The sequence below is a fragment of the Cotesia glomerata genome, linkage group LG5 (assembly GCF_020080835.1).
Source record: "Cotesia glomerata isolate CgM1 linkage group LG5, MPM_Cglom_v2.3, whole genome shotgun sequence".
NCBI lineage: Eukaryota > Metazoa > Arthropoda > Insecta > Hymenoptera > Braconidae > Cotesia > Cotesia glomerata.
Window position 1 is genome coordinate 4,586,158 of NC_058162.1, and position 13,893 is coordinate 4,600,050.

Genomic DNA, 13,893 nt, shown 5'->3' on the forward strand with positions numbered 1-13,893 from the left:
AGAATTTTTTTGTCCAACTCAAAAAAAGTTATGAATTTTCCAAAAAAATGGCTTTTTTATTTTCAAATATCCATTTTTTGATATTGACCTTTGGGTACCTTTTTTTTTTAATTTTTGTTTTTGAATGCACTTTTTGAAAAAATACACAAAAAAAATTTAATACGAATATTTTTTCATAGTACTCCTTTTTTTTTTTATTTTCATTTCTCAAAAAAAACTTCAATCAATTTGACAATTATTACCGCGCAGCCTGGAAAGGGCCGAATTTTTTTTATATTTTTTTTTCAATTAAATAAAAAAAATTCGGCCCTTTCCGGGTTGCGCGGGAATAGTTGTCAAATTGATTGAAGTTTTTTTTGAGAAATGAAAATAAAAAAAAAAATGACGTACCATGAAAAAATAACGATTTTACTCGAAAAACCCGGATATTTTGTCGAATTTAATTTTTTTTTGTGTATTTTTCCAAAAAGTATATTTAAAAAAAAAAAATAAATATGAGTTTTATTTGTATCACATTCATGTGTTTTACAAAGCATTAACATTCAAAACTTATTTTTAAAAATTTAAATATTAAATATTAAATACAAATACAATTCTACTCATTTTTATTATTAAATTATATTTTATTTTAACTCTGCATATATTCAATTTTATTGCTCTATTTTATCTTTATATCACAGACGCAGCACTTCATCCCTACTTCTCTTTTTTTTTTTTTTTTCCCCCAGTATTTTCTTTCTCCCTTTCTCCTAAAATTCACCCTTCTCCTGTCCTTTTTTTTTGTTCATTCAAAAACAAAAATTAAAAAGAAAAGTACCCAAAGGTCAATACCAAAAAAAGTTATGGCTATTTGAAAATAAAAAAGCCACTTTTTTTTTTAAATTCATCACTTTTTTTGGGTTGGACAAAAAAATTTGAAAAAATTCTCAAAAATCTTTTTCAAAGGATACACGGAAAGAACAAGATGACACTGGATATCATCCCAGATTATAATAAATGATATCTGTGGTGAAAAAAAATTTCAGATAGTAGCCAGTATAATCCAGATTATATTGAATGATATCTGGATTATACCATTTGTAATCTCCTATTTCACCCAGTAATATCTCTCATTATACCGCGTAAGATTACACTGGATATAATCCGAGGTAGTATCTTGTATAATTTGGATTATACTCAGTAGAATCTTGGGATTATACCCAGTGATATCTCCGTAATTTTTTTCTATTGCCTGCGCACTTAGCATTATCATATCTCTTATGTATTTTAGATATCAGGATAGCCAAATATTGTTTTAAAAATTATCTAAAATTTTTTTTTACCACAGATATCACTGAGTATAATCTGGGATGATATCCAGTGTCATCTTGTTTTTTTTTCGTGTAGAAAAAAATAATAAAGTTTCAGCTAAATCTAAAATGGTCGATTTGGTATGAAATACCCTATATATTATTATTATTATCATTATTATTATTATTATTATTATTATTCAGATACTGTTTTTTTCCACAATTATACTTGTAATATAATTATTCATGTAATGTATGAAGCATTTTTAAAGTATCATGCACTAATTAGTGTGAAGAAAATTTTTACAACAAAAAGTTAAATTTAGACAATCTGATATTTTTTTTTTATTTTTTGAGCGATATTAAAATTTTATTAATTTATTAAAAATGTTACAAAAATTTTTATTAGTAAAAAAAACTATAAAATAAATAAATTTTTTATCTCAGGAATGTGGACAAGATAGGATTCTGCTGAAATAATAATGTAATTTGTTATTATGATCCTATCTTGTCCACATTCCTGAGATAAAAAATTTATTTATGATAACTATGGACGATAATATTAACTACTATAAAATAAAATTAAAAATTTTAATTTTTATTGATTGAAAAAAAATATCAAGTTGATTAATTTAAATAACGTGCTGTAAAAATTTTGTTCAACACAAAAATAACAACCAGAAGTTTATAATGAAATTAACAGAGCCAAAATGTAAAAAAAAAAATTATATATCAATAGTCTGACAATGATACTGTTATTTACACTAGATACAGTACAGTACTGTATGGATTTCTTCCTCTAATAGAATACTTTGGTGATTTTAGACTGTTTGAGTAATTATAACAAGAACAAACAAGTTATTAAAATTAACTAAGTAATAATAGTAATAAACCGATGATCTTTTTAAACAAGTAATTATTTTAAGTTTAAACTATAAACTGTTGGTTGATAATTTTGTTTTTTAATAAATTTTATGTTTTTTTTTCTTTCTGTTTGATTTGTTATTATGTATTCTCAATTCAGTTTTAATTAACTTATTTGAAGTCGAAATTATAGTGAGAATATTAAATAACGTTTATATATAAATATATAAATGTAAATACTACATATAAAGTTAAAGTGTAGTAAAAAATATTTAAGTTATTTTGAGGTAACAATTTTATTACTAGTCACGTAAAAAATATAATATTTGGACTAAAGTATAAATCAAGTAAATATACGATATCAAATTTTATTTCAGACTTTTAATTATTATCAAATATATATATATATATATATATATATATATATATATATATATATATATATATATATATATATATATATATATATAAATATCTAAATATATCAATGTATTTTTTTTTAATATAATAATAATGTACGTTCGTTAAACTGACTGATTGTAATTTTGTTAAATAAACGAAATATATTCCATGTATTTGAAAAACATTTGTTTAATTTTAAGTAAGACTCACGTAGTATCTACATTTAAAAAAATTAAGTTTTTTTCTTTTCATTTCTATAATTCTCATGTATTTAGATATATACGCAGAAAATTAAATGTCAATTGGACAAGTATTTTTAAAGGTATAAACATATTTAATTTCTTGAGCCATTTAAGAGCGTTAGTACTTTAATGGAATTAAGGCTGGACAATTTTAAATATCTTTTGATTAAAAATAGAGATATTTTCATAATTTTTTTTAACAAATCACTTGATAAATTCTCAATCTATATTATTAAGAAAATAAGAAAAATTTTGTGTCCAGGATGGTTATATGATAAAATCGGTTTTTTAAATGAAATTTGCAAAGGTCTTGATTTGAATGTGTGTCTTTTCAAGGTTTCATATCATTCTCACCGATAGTCAATTTATTATGATAATTATTTAAGCTGCATTCAAAAATGCTCTATCTCTAGATACATAATTAAGAAATGACCTCGTATCTTGTGAACTATGGACATTTTTAAAGATATAAGCTCATCCTGATGTTACACTCATCAAGACCTTTCATTTGAGTACCCACATCAATTTTTCATATATTTATATATATTATATATATGTATATATGAAAAATATATGAAAATGCATGTGGGTACTCGAATGAAAGCTCTTGATGAGTGTAATATCAGGATGAGCTTACATCTTTAAAAATACCAATAATTAAAAAATTACATTGTATCTTGTGAACTATTGACATTTTTAAAGATATAAGCTCACCCCGACATTACACTCATCAAGACCTTTTATTTGAGTACCCACATCAATTTTTCATATATTTTATATATTTATATATTTCACAAATATCATATATATAAAATATATAAAAAATGCCATGTGGGTACTTAAATGAAAGGTCTCAATTAGTGTAACATCAAAATGAGTTTATATCTTAAGAAATGTCAATAATTAAGAAATTACATTGTATCTTGTCAATTAATGACATTTTTAAAGATATAAGCTCACCTTGACATTACACTCATCGAGACCTTTCATTTGAGTACCTACATCAATTTTTCATATATTTATATATATATATATATATATATATATATATATATATATATATGAAAAATATATCAAAAATGCAAGTGGGTACTCAAATGAAAGCTCTTGATGAGTGTAACATCGGGATGAGTTTATTTCTTTAAAAACGTCAATTTTTAAGAAAATTCAGTGCAATTTAACAAAAGTCATTATTTAATAAAGCAAAATTTAATTTATTTATCGTTCACAAGTCACGGCAGTCACATAGTGACTGCAAAGTTGCTAGTATATATAAATAGAATTTTTTTAAATTTAGAATATCGATATTTCAAATTAAAGATATCATCTTCACCGAAACAAATTTTTTCTAAATAAATTCCCTTCTGAAGATCGTCTACAAGAGCTGTAAAAATGATTATTAACAATAAAAGAAGAACCTATTTATAAAATTAATATTCACCAATTTACGTAAATCAATTGTTCATATCAATTAATTAAAAAGCTACAGAAAAAAATTCCTTTTTCCAAGCTTCCAATTGCTCAAAACCCCTTAATAATATTAGTGTCTGAATTTGAAAAATAAAAATATTTACAAAAAATGATAAAAAACCTACATGAACAACTAACCAAAAATTAACTTTCATTTTAATCACTTCCTCAATAAAAAAAATTCTTTTCTCTAATTTCATATTTCTTCCTTCACAAATTGCATCAATTAACTGTCACAAAAATCAAACAAAAACTACAAATTCTCTATAGGAATTTAAAACTCGCGCCAAGTTGGCAGCGCGCCACGATTGGTCGAAAAACCCGCGGCCATGTTTCTTGACAAAATACAACCGGTCACTCGTATCCAGTCGAGCTGCGAGCTCCGTTGTGCAAACATCAGTGTCATTGTGTATGGAAAGTTACTAAAATTGGACTAAACACTCAGGTAAGTCCCAACTTAAATTACAATGACAATAAAAACATTAATAACAATAATAATAATAATAATAATCATTACAACTAAATCTCTATTTAAAATTTCAATTAAAATTAAATAACAATCCCAACTAATAAAATAAATTCCCAAACTGTATATAAGAAAATCAAATCTCCAGATCTTATCCAGAATTTCTGGAAATTGCTATGTATAAATATTAAGAAGAATATAAAAAATATAATATATATATTTATATTTATATTAATACTTCCTGTAGACTACAAAACTTCCGCGATCAGACTCGGCGTTCCTCGTCTCGTAATAATACATCGGGGATTATCCCCAGGGTAATCCGTAACAACAAGTCAGCGCCGCTCCCTCGAGGAAGACGGGACCAGGTGGCGCTCACAGTTGGCTCTTGTGCTTGTGCCTTGTGTGTATAAGACTCTCCTAGGGATCGATACACGGTACACCCATGTACATACATTTATATATATCCGTACTCAATACAGATATATATTTATTTATATACATATATATGCATCCAGGATCATTTATCCATAGGATGAGAGAGCTAAGTAGTCGAGTGTTATGTGGGAGTAGAATAGAGTACGCGTGATATGATATTGCGTGTGTTGACTAACACAAATAAATAAAAAATAAAAAAAGACACCCACACATCGGACATTCACCGACTAAACAGACATACGTCATACATCCTTATTCTTATCATTATCCTTATCCATGTACTCTGCTCTTGATATAATACTATCACATATGACTATTACATGGGTACAGGGTGCAGTGGGTAGTAAGATTTTCAATTTTCAATTGTTCGTACAATAATAATAATAATAATAATAATAATAATAATAATAATAATAATAAAAATTATAATTGTACTTATTGTGGTGCTGAATACTTTGTGTGAAGCTTTGGAATTTTATTTGCACTGATAGAAGGATTTGTTTATAGTTAAAAAGATTTGTTAATATTTAACAAATCATTTATTACACGGAAAGAACAATATATCATCTCAGATCATACTGTGAAATAGTATATTACACCCCTTGGGAAGGAAAATAAGAAAAGCCTCAGATCACATGTAATTGTTGGCCGAGGCGAAGCCGAGGTCAACAAACATGTGATCCGAGGTTTTCTTTTTTACTTCCTAAGGGCTATATACTATTTTTTTGCCCTCCGGGCGGAAAGTGGCAACTTTCGTCCCGCTGCGCTAAACTAAGTTGCCGCTTTCCGCCTTCGTCGGACAAAAAAATAGTATACACTCCACGGGAAGTAAATAAGAAAGCCTCAGATCACATGTTTGTCAACCTCGGCTTCGCCTCGGCCGACAATTACATTTGATCTGAGACATTTCTTACTTTACTTCCCTAGGTGTGTAATATACTATTTGTCCGAGGAAGGAGGAAAGCGGCAACTTTGTTTAGCGCAGTGAGACCAAAGTTGCCACTTTCCGCCCAGAGGGCAAAATAGTATATTACACACCTAGGGAAGTAAAGTAAGAAATGTCTCAGATCACATGTAATTGTTGGCCGAGGCGAAGCCGAGGTCAACGAACATGTGATCTGAGGCTTTCTTATTTACTTCCCGAGGAGTGTATACTATTTTTTTGTCCGACGAAGGCGGAAAGCGGCAACTTAGTTTAGCGCAGCGGGACGAAAGTTGCCACTTTCCGCCCAGAGGGCAAAAAAAAAATTTTCAGATAGTAGCTAGTATAATCCAGATTACAATGAGTATAATCCAGAATACAAATAGTATAATCCAGATATTTCGCAGTATAATCTGGATTTTTGTAGCTATGTGAAATTTTTTTTCACCACAGATATCACTCAGTATAATCTGGGATATTATCCAGTGTCATCTTGTCCTTTCCGTGTAGAGACCACTTTTTAGTCCTTAATAAATATTTGTTAGTATTTAAAAAGATTTATTAATATTTAATAAATGGATATCAGATTTATTAAATACAAACAAATCATTTTAAATACTAAGAAATATATATTTAATATTAAAAAATGGTCTCTAATAAATGATTTGTTAGCTATTAACAAATATTATTTAATACAAATAAATTCTTCTATCAGTGTGGATGCTAAAGTGTAAGAGTGAAGATATAGGTATCATAAGGAAGATATTATTTCACTCTTTATCTCACCCAGTCCTCTACTCTCTTGGAGGCTTAACCGTCTCGTCTCATCATATCAAGCGGTGTTGATGTAGATGCGGGCTATGCTCGACAGGAAGCAAATCAGACTGTCTGAATGCAGATATTCATGCAAATGTATGGTGGGATTTTCAATTTTTCTAGTTTTATTTTTTATTTTGTTTAAAAATTTATAATACACTGAAAAAAAAAAAAAAATAAATTAATTCAAAAAAAAAAATTGTTGAACCTAAAATGATAATAAAGTTAGATGACTATAAAGTTAATGAAAATAAAGTTAGCCGACATTTAAAAATTTTTAGAATTTTTTTTTATTGAAAAAATTATTAGAAAAATATTAAAAAAAAAATTCATTTGTAAAATATTTAAAAAACTACACGTGCAATTTTTTAAAAATTACACGTGTAGTTATAATTTAATAAATTAAGCAAAATAAAAAAATAAAAAATGTCGGCTCTTATGAAAATTAAATTAGCCATCTGAAAATTTTTATAATTATTTTTACTGAAAAAATTGTTACTATAAAATTTGAAAAATTATACGTGAAATTTTTTTAAAGTATTTTTTTACTTGCAATTTAATTGTTAAAAAAAATATAAAAATTTTTGAACGTCGGCTAACTTTAGTATCATGCTAACTTTATTATTATATAAAGTTAGCCGACATCTAAAAATCTTTAGAATTTTTTTTATTCTTTAAAAATTATTTTAAAAAGATTAATTGAAAAAATTTCACATTTAGAAAGTTTTAAAAATTATACGAGCAATTTTGTAAAAATATTTTTTTTGTTCTAATTTAATTAAAAAAAAAAATCGAAAATTGTTAAACGTCGGTTAATTTTAATATCATTAAAGTTAGCCGACATTTAAAAATTTTTAGAATTTTTTTTTATTGAAAAAATTGTAAAAAAAAAATTCAAATGTAAAAAGTTTTAAAAATTATACGTGCAATTTTTTAAAAATATTTTTTTTGTTCTAATTAAATTAAAAAAAAAATCAAAAATTGTTGAACGTCGGTTAATTTTAATATCATGAACCAAGAATATAATTTTGAAGAGGGTAATTGTCTTGAATCATGACGAAAAATTCTTCAATCAAGTAAAATTTTCTTAAATCAAGAATATTAAGTTCTTCAAAATTATGTACTTGATTTAAAAACATTTTTTTTTGTGTATTTATTTGTTTTATTATTTTTTTTTTTTTTTATTGTAAAGTGGTGTCAATGAACTGATCTTGAGAATTCGAGCGTGGCTTATGGCCATTGGCTAATAATATAGTTGGTAATTAAATATCAATTGGTACTGGTATTTGTTTTTTTAAGATTTGAGAGACTATTTTTGGGAGTTTATAAATGAATTTTATTTTATGATATTTTGAAACGTTGGATGAATTTTTTGAAGTTTATTTTTTAAGTATTAATCGATTTATTTTTAAAAAAGTTTTTAAATTGTCATGATTGTTTAAAATGTCGACTCTATCGTTTTTTAATTATAAAAAATTGATCAATTGTTATATTTTTCATTTTTTATTTTTTTATGGTTGATTTAAAAGCTATTTATGAAAAGTTAAAAAAAATCTCTAAATTTTTTTTCACAGTTTGAAAATAAAAAAAATAGATATTTGTCTCGTTTTTCACCAATACTTTTCAATAATTAATTTATAGAGTATCATACAATTTTTTTTTTCTTAGAGCATAACAAACTGAACAAAAAAAAATGTCATGGTTGGATTTAAATATTTTTTTTTAATTTCTTAAAAAATTATTAATTTTGACGTTCTATTAATGAGTTAATTAAAAATTAAAAAAAAAATAAAAAGAAAACGAAGATAATTAAGAAGAAAAATATGAATATCTCAATTTTATTAATTTTAATAAAATTTTTAATTTCAAAAATTTATAGACTATTTTTTTATGATCTAACAAAATCATAATTAATTATTATAATAAAAAGAAAAGTAACATTTTTAAATCATATTAAATTCATTTGATATTTTTTTTTTTATAAGTAGCTTATTTGTTCAAAAAAACTAGAGTAATTTTTATCGAGAGTTAAAATTTCAACCGATTAGCAGTTTATTTTTATTACCCGTCAATAAAAAGTATGAGTCATTTTTACAAGCTAGAAATATTTATTTAAAGTTTAATTATTAAGATAAACTTGGAAATATTGCTACCAAGCGTTTTTTGTATAAATAACTAAAAATTTTTACAACCTACTGTCGAGAAATTACCAAACATTTCTTCTTGAAGTATAATCAGTTAACTCACATTGAAATTAAACTTGAAATTGAATTAACCTCTTATTTTATCTCACAGCAAACGCTATTAAATAAACATAACTCTTACAAACACATGAATTCTTTGAAATAATTATTTAAACTAAATCTTTCACCGAGATAATTACTTAATCATCAAAGATTTATTTTCACATTTTTCCGCTATAATTATAGCAATTATTATCACTTTACTTACGCTGATAATTAAATTTTTATTAAAAAAAAAAATAATTTTTAACGAGTAATTTTTTTTCCTTCCGTAGATCGACGGCTATAATTACCGACTTTTTTTTCCGACAAAGCAATTTATTTAATGGGAATTATTATTTCGGTATCGATTAAAACCCGGCCCATAAATATAAAAATGTAGACTTGATACAAATACAGAATCATCGGTGCGTGACGGGAAACTATTTACATGTTTGTACCTTTCGCGTGTCACAACTTTACATGTGTAAGTCTATTAAATATTTGTGTAAAAGTCTACCGATCGACCTATGTGGTATCATATTATATGTAAATTAATTATTTTATAGTACATTAAACCTTTTCTCGTGACATCTCTTCATAATCGCAATTACGTTTCCAATAGCTAAAAATATAAAAAAAAATTTCATATTAGTCTAGACTTTGAAATCAAATTACAAGACTGTCACGACAATGTTGATCTGTTATTTATTTTTTCTTCAATCTTAAATAAGCCTCTATTACCAAGAAAAACATTATACTTCTTATATACTTGTATATAAATCAAAATCAATTAGTGTATAATATACTTTGGTTTAATGTCTATTTATAAGTGTTGCTGGAAAGATAACGCCGTGGATTTTCAAATAAACGATCTAGAGCCTAGAGGAATAACATAGTAACGTCTTATACTGTGAACTCTTATATTATGTATGTTGTTATATATACATACATATATTAACTTCAAGTGCTTTATTATTACTCTGTATGCTGTTTAATTAAATATCAAATATTAAAATATTATATCGAGGTTAAAAATAATGCTATGAAATATTGAAAAAAATTTTTTAATATTGTGCTACTATAATCAATTTTATCAAGCATTACTTTTACTTCTATAAGTAATACGTTGGAGAAAAATTGAATATTATTGCGAGTATAACAAAGTTAAACTAGTATAGTTAAATAAAGTAGAGTCAATTTTTTATTTTATAAATGATCCGCCGTAAGTTAGGAAAGGGAGTTCTTAAATTTTTTACTGCTCAAAACTGTCTTGACTGGGTATTTATTTTTTCCCTCTTTTTTACACAAGGGTAACTCGATTCTTTGGTTATATAGTGTGCGTGTCAGTAACAAGGGCTGGCTTTTTAGTCTGCCAAAAGACCCTCTTTCTTCTACTTAACATTACTATGCGTTGTGGCTGCACCCGTTCAAATTATCTCAGCGTGTAAATACACCTATGATATATTACGCAGTTTTTTTTATATAACGATTAATATTTTTTCATAACTATTAATTTTTTCAAGAAAAATAACTAGGACAGTTTTTACTCATTTATTTATTTACTTATAAATGATCCAACAGCCAAAAGGCCAGTAATAGGGTCTCTAAATAAGATTATACAAATAATATAGTATAACTTAAGACTAAATACGCTGTACTGGTAATGTATAAGAAAAAATCCCTACAATAAAAATACATGAGAGTGTGAAGTTAGTCATTAGTCGAAACTCGCAAAAAATGGGACCTGATTCCTTAATGGTTAAAATTAAGGCGCTATTCAAATTTCTAGTTATTAAAAAAAAGTTATTGCAATTTTGAACTAATGATGTGAGGGATAATGATATTACAAGTGAAAAATGGTTACAAGATGCAGTAAGTATAAGTACTGCTATCATCAAATATAATTCATGGAGTATACTAAAAAAAATTAAATTTTACTAATATGAATACACTGAAAAAAAAATTCACTTGATTCGAGAGAAAAATTCTTGAATCAAGTAAAATTTCCTTAAATCAAAACAAATTTATTAGCTTAAAAATTTTTCTACTCAAATTAAGAAAATTAAGTTCTTCCAAATTATATTGCACACCTCATAAGCAAAGGCGTATCAAGCTAGTAATGGCAAAACTCATCTTGGACGGATATTATTATTGATTTCTCGGAATCTAAACAAGCAACAATATTCTAAATAGATTATAGCAACTAATTAGCTACAAATTTAGCACCACAAATAAATTTTGTTGTTTGAATAATGAGTCAATATCTGATGGACGAGTCCATGCTAACTTGATAGACCTCATAAGCAAATCGGATGAGGTTGTGCTCTACACTCGCCGTACAAAAATCAAGCGATTTCTGGAACTAAAATTGTCTCTATTTATTTTCTATCGTACTTGTAGAACAATATTTACACATAAATGTCATGGAAAAACTCTAATTTCAACACTTATGACATTTTTAAAAGACATTTTGCTTTTTCAATAAATAAAAAAAAATTATTCCGTGGACGTCCGGGTGTCAATGTACATTGAAAAAAAATTAACTTGATTCAAGAGAAAAATTCTTGAACCAAAAATATAATTTTGAAGAGGGTAATTGTCTTGAATCAAGACGAAAATTCTTAAATCAAGTAAAATTTCCTTTAATCAAGAATTTTTCTACTCAAATCAAGATTATTAAGTTCTTCGAAATTATATACTTGATTCAAGAACTTTTTTTTTCTGTGTATATATGGAAAGTGGCGGGTCACGATAATTGCTAAAAAACTTAACTGATCAAGTCCATTTTTTTTATACGCTTCAGTATGATTTAAAACCAAGTCATTCCGAAGATCACCGTCTAATTCAATGTAGTTTATTTATAATTAGCAATAAACTAAAAATCCACTAATCTTTTTTGTATATCTATATCCATGTAAATAAGGTTCGTTTACAATACATGCATAGTATCTTTTCTTTTCTGGGTTGACAATGGCACGAAAGATTTAAAAGTATTTTATTGTAATCAATTTTATTATGGAAAATGAGATTATGAGGCGTGCACTTTTGGATTTTCCAAACTTTACTTGATTTAAGAACATTTTTTTCTGTGTATAAATATGAATTACCTAAGAGATATTAACAAAGATATGAGTACATTGATGCTGCAGTTGTGACTAAAAATAACTTAAGCTCGTAGAGCCTTTGGCGCGTAACCAAACGATCTGGGTTCGAGTCCCGGTCTGGGCTGTCTGAATTATTTTTTCGGTTACCAAAAAAAATTCCTACCGAGTAAGGTCCCTCCTCCCCCCTTTATCCTTTATTTCCCCAGTTCCCAAATTTGTCTTTAATGACAAATTTAGCTATAAATTATGGCTATTTTAATTAATTATTTATTATTTATTTAATTATCTTAAATTATTGAAAATAAAAATTTAAAAAATTGTAAGTTAGCTAAAATTATTTATACAGTATTGAAATATTTATAAAAAATTCTTTTTTAATAATCATTAATATTTTTTAAATTAATGATCCGGTGACAATACCCGAGACGTTAACAGAATAACTCACCGGAGTGAGCAACTAAAAGAAAACGAGTAATGAGCTTGAAAGTTGCATACATTTGTCATCCAGACCTTTGAACTCGCTCCCGCTGCTCCAGAATTTGTTAAATTTTTTCCGAGGCCGTACATATATGTACAATAATATGGAAAAAACGAAAATGTTATTCACATCTGGTGACCACACTATATTTTAGTGTAACTGCCTAAGTATAAGTAAAAGCATAAGCATCAGCATCCAACCACACACATACACACACATACACAAACACAACATGAATACATACATATGTACATGTAAACACTGAAGTTTTGTTGTATGTTTGTTGAAGAGGGATTCCGGGTTCTTTTGTAAGTGGACCCAGCCGAGAAAACACAGCCATCTGCCCTCAACTCCTACAGTGCTTAGCTGTCCGTTATCCTGTATACGTACGCTTAAGATATAACATAGCATAACATAATGTAAGAAGAAAGAACTCAAGATTAGAGTATATAGTATTATATACGGTATACATGCATCCAAGTAGTGTGTAGAGACGGGAGCATACTTTTTTTATATTTAAAGAAGGTTCAAACTCGGGACTTACATTTTGAGAACAAACGTTTACGAGTTCTTTATCTTCACACTCGTGTTTAGTTATGTTTAAGTTTTCGTAATTATATTTATAATTAAAATTCTTTTATTTTTTAATATTCATACAATTTTAATGGTAAGGTAAAAGACCCAGTTATTGACACTTGCACTTTAATTTAAAAAATAACAAATCAACTCTAATAAATTAATAAATATAATACACACAGAAAAAAAGGTTTACTTGAGCTAAAAATATTTTTCTTCCTAATTATCTTCTTGAGCGAAAAAAAAATTTTTTTTGACAAGAAATTTTACTTATTTTAACAAAACTAATTCTCTTGCTTTAAGAAATACGTATCTTGATCCAAGAAAATTTATTTAAGCCAAGAAGATCTTGTTGTTTTGAGAAAATTCAGCCTCTTGCTCCAAAAAATTTAGTTCTTGATAGAAGTAAATTTTCTTGTCTTGAAAAAATTTTTCTCTTGCTCCAAAAAATTAAATATAAAGATAGAAGTTAATTTTCATTAATATTTTTATTGATTAACATGTCAAATGGGAAGATCAAATAATATTTCATCATTTTTAACTTCCCGCTAAGAAAATCTCAGATTTTCAAAAATCGGGAAGTTATTGGTTTTACCCCGTT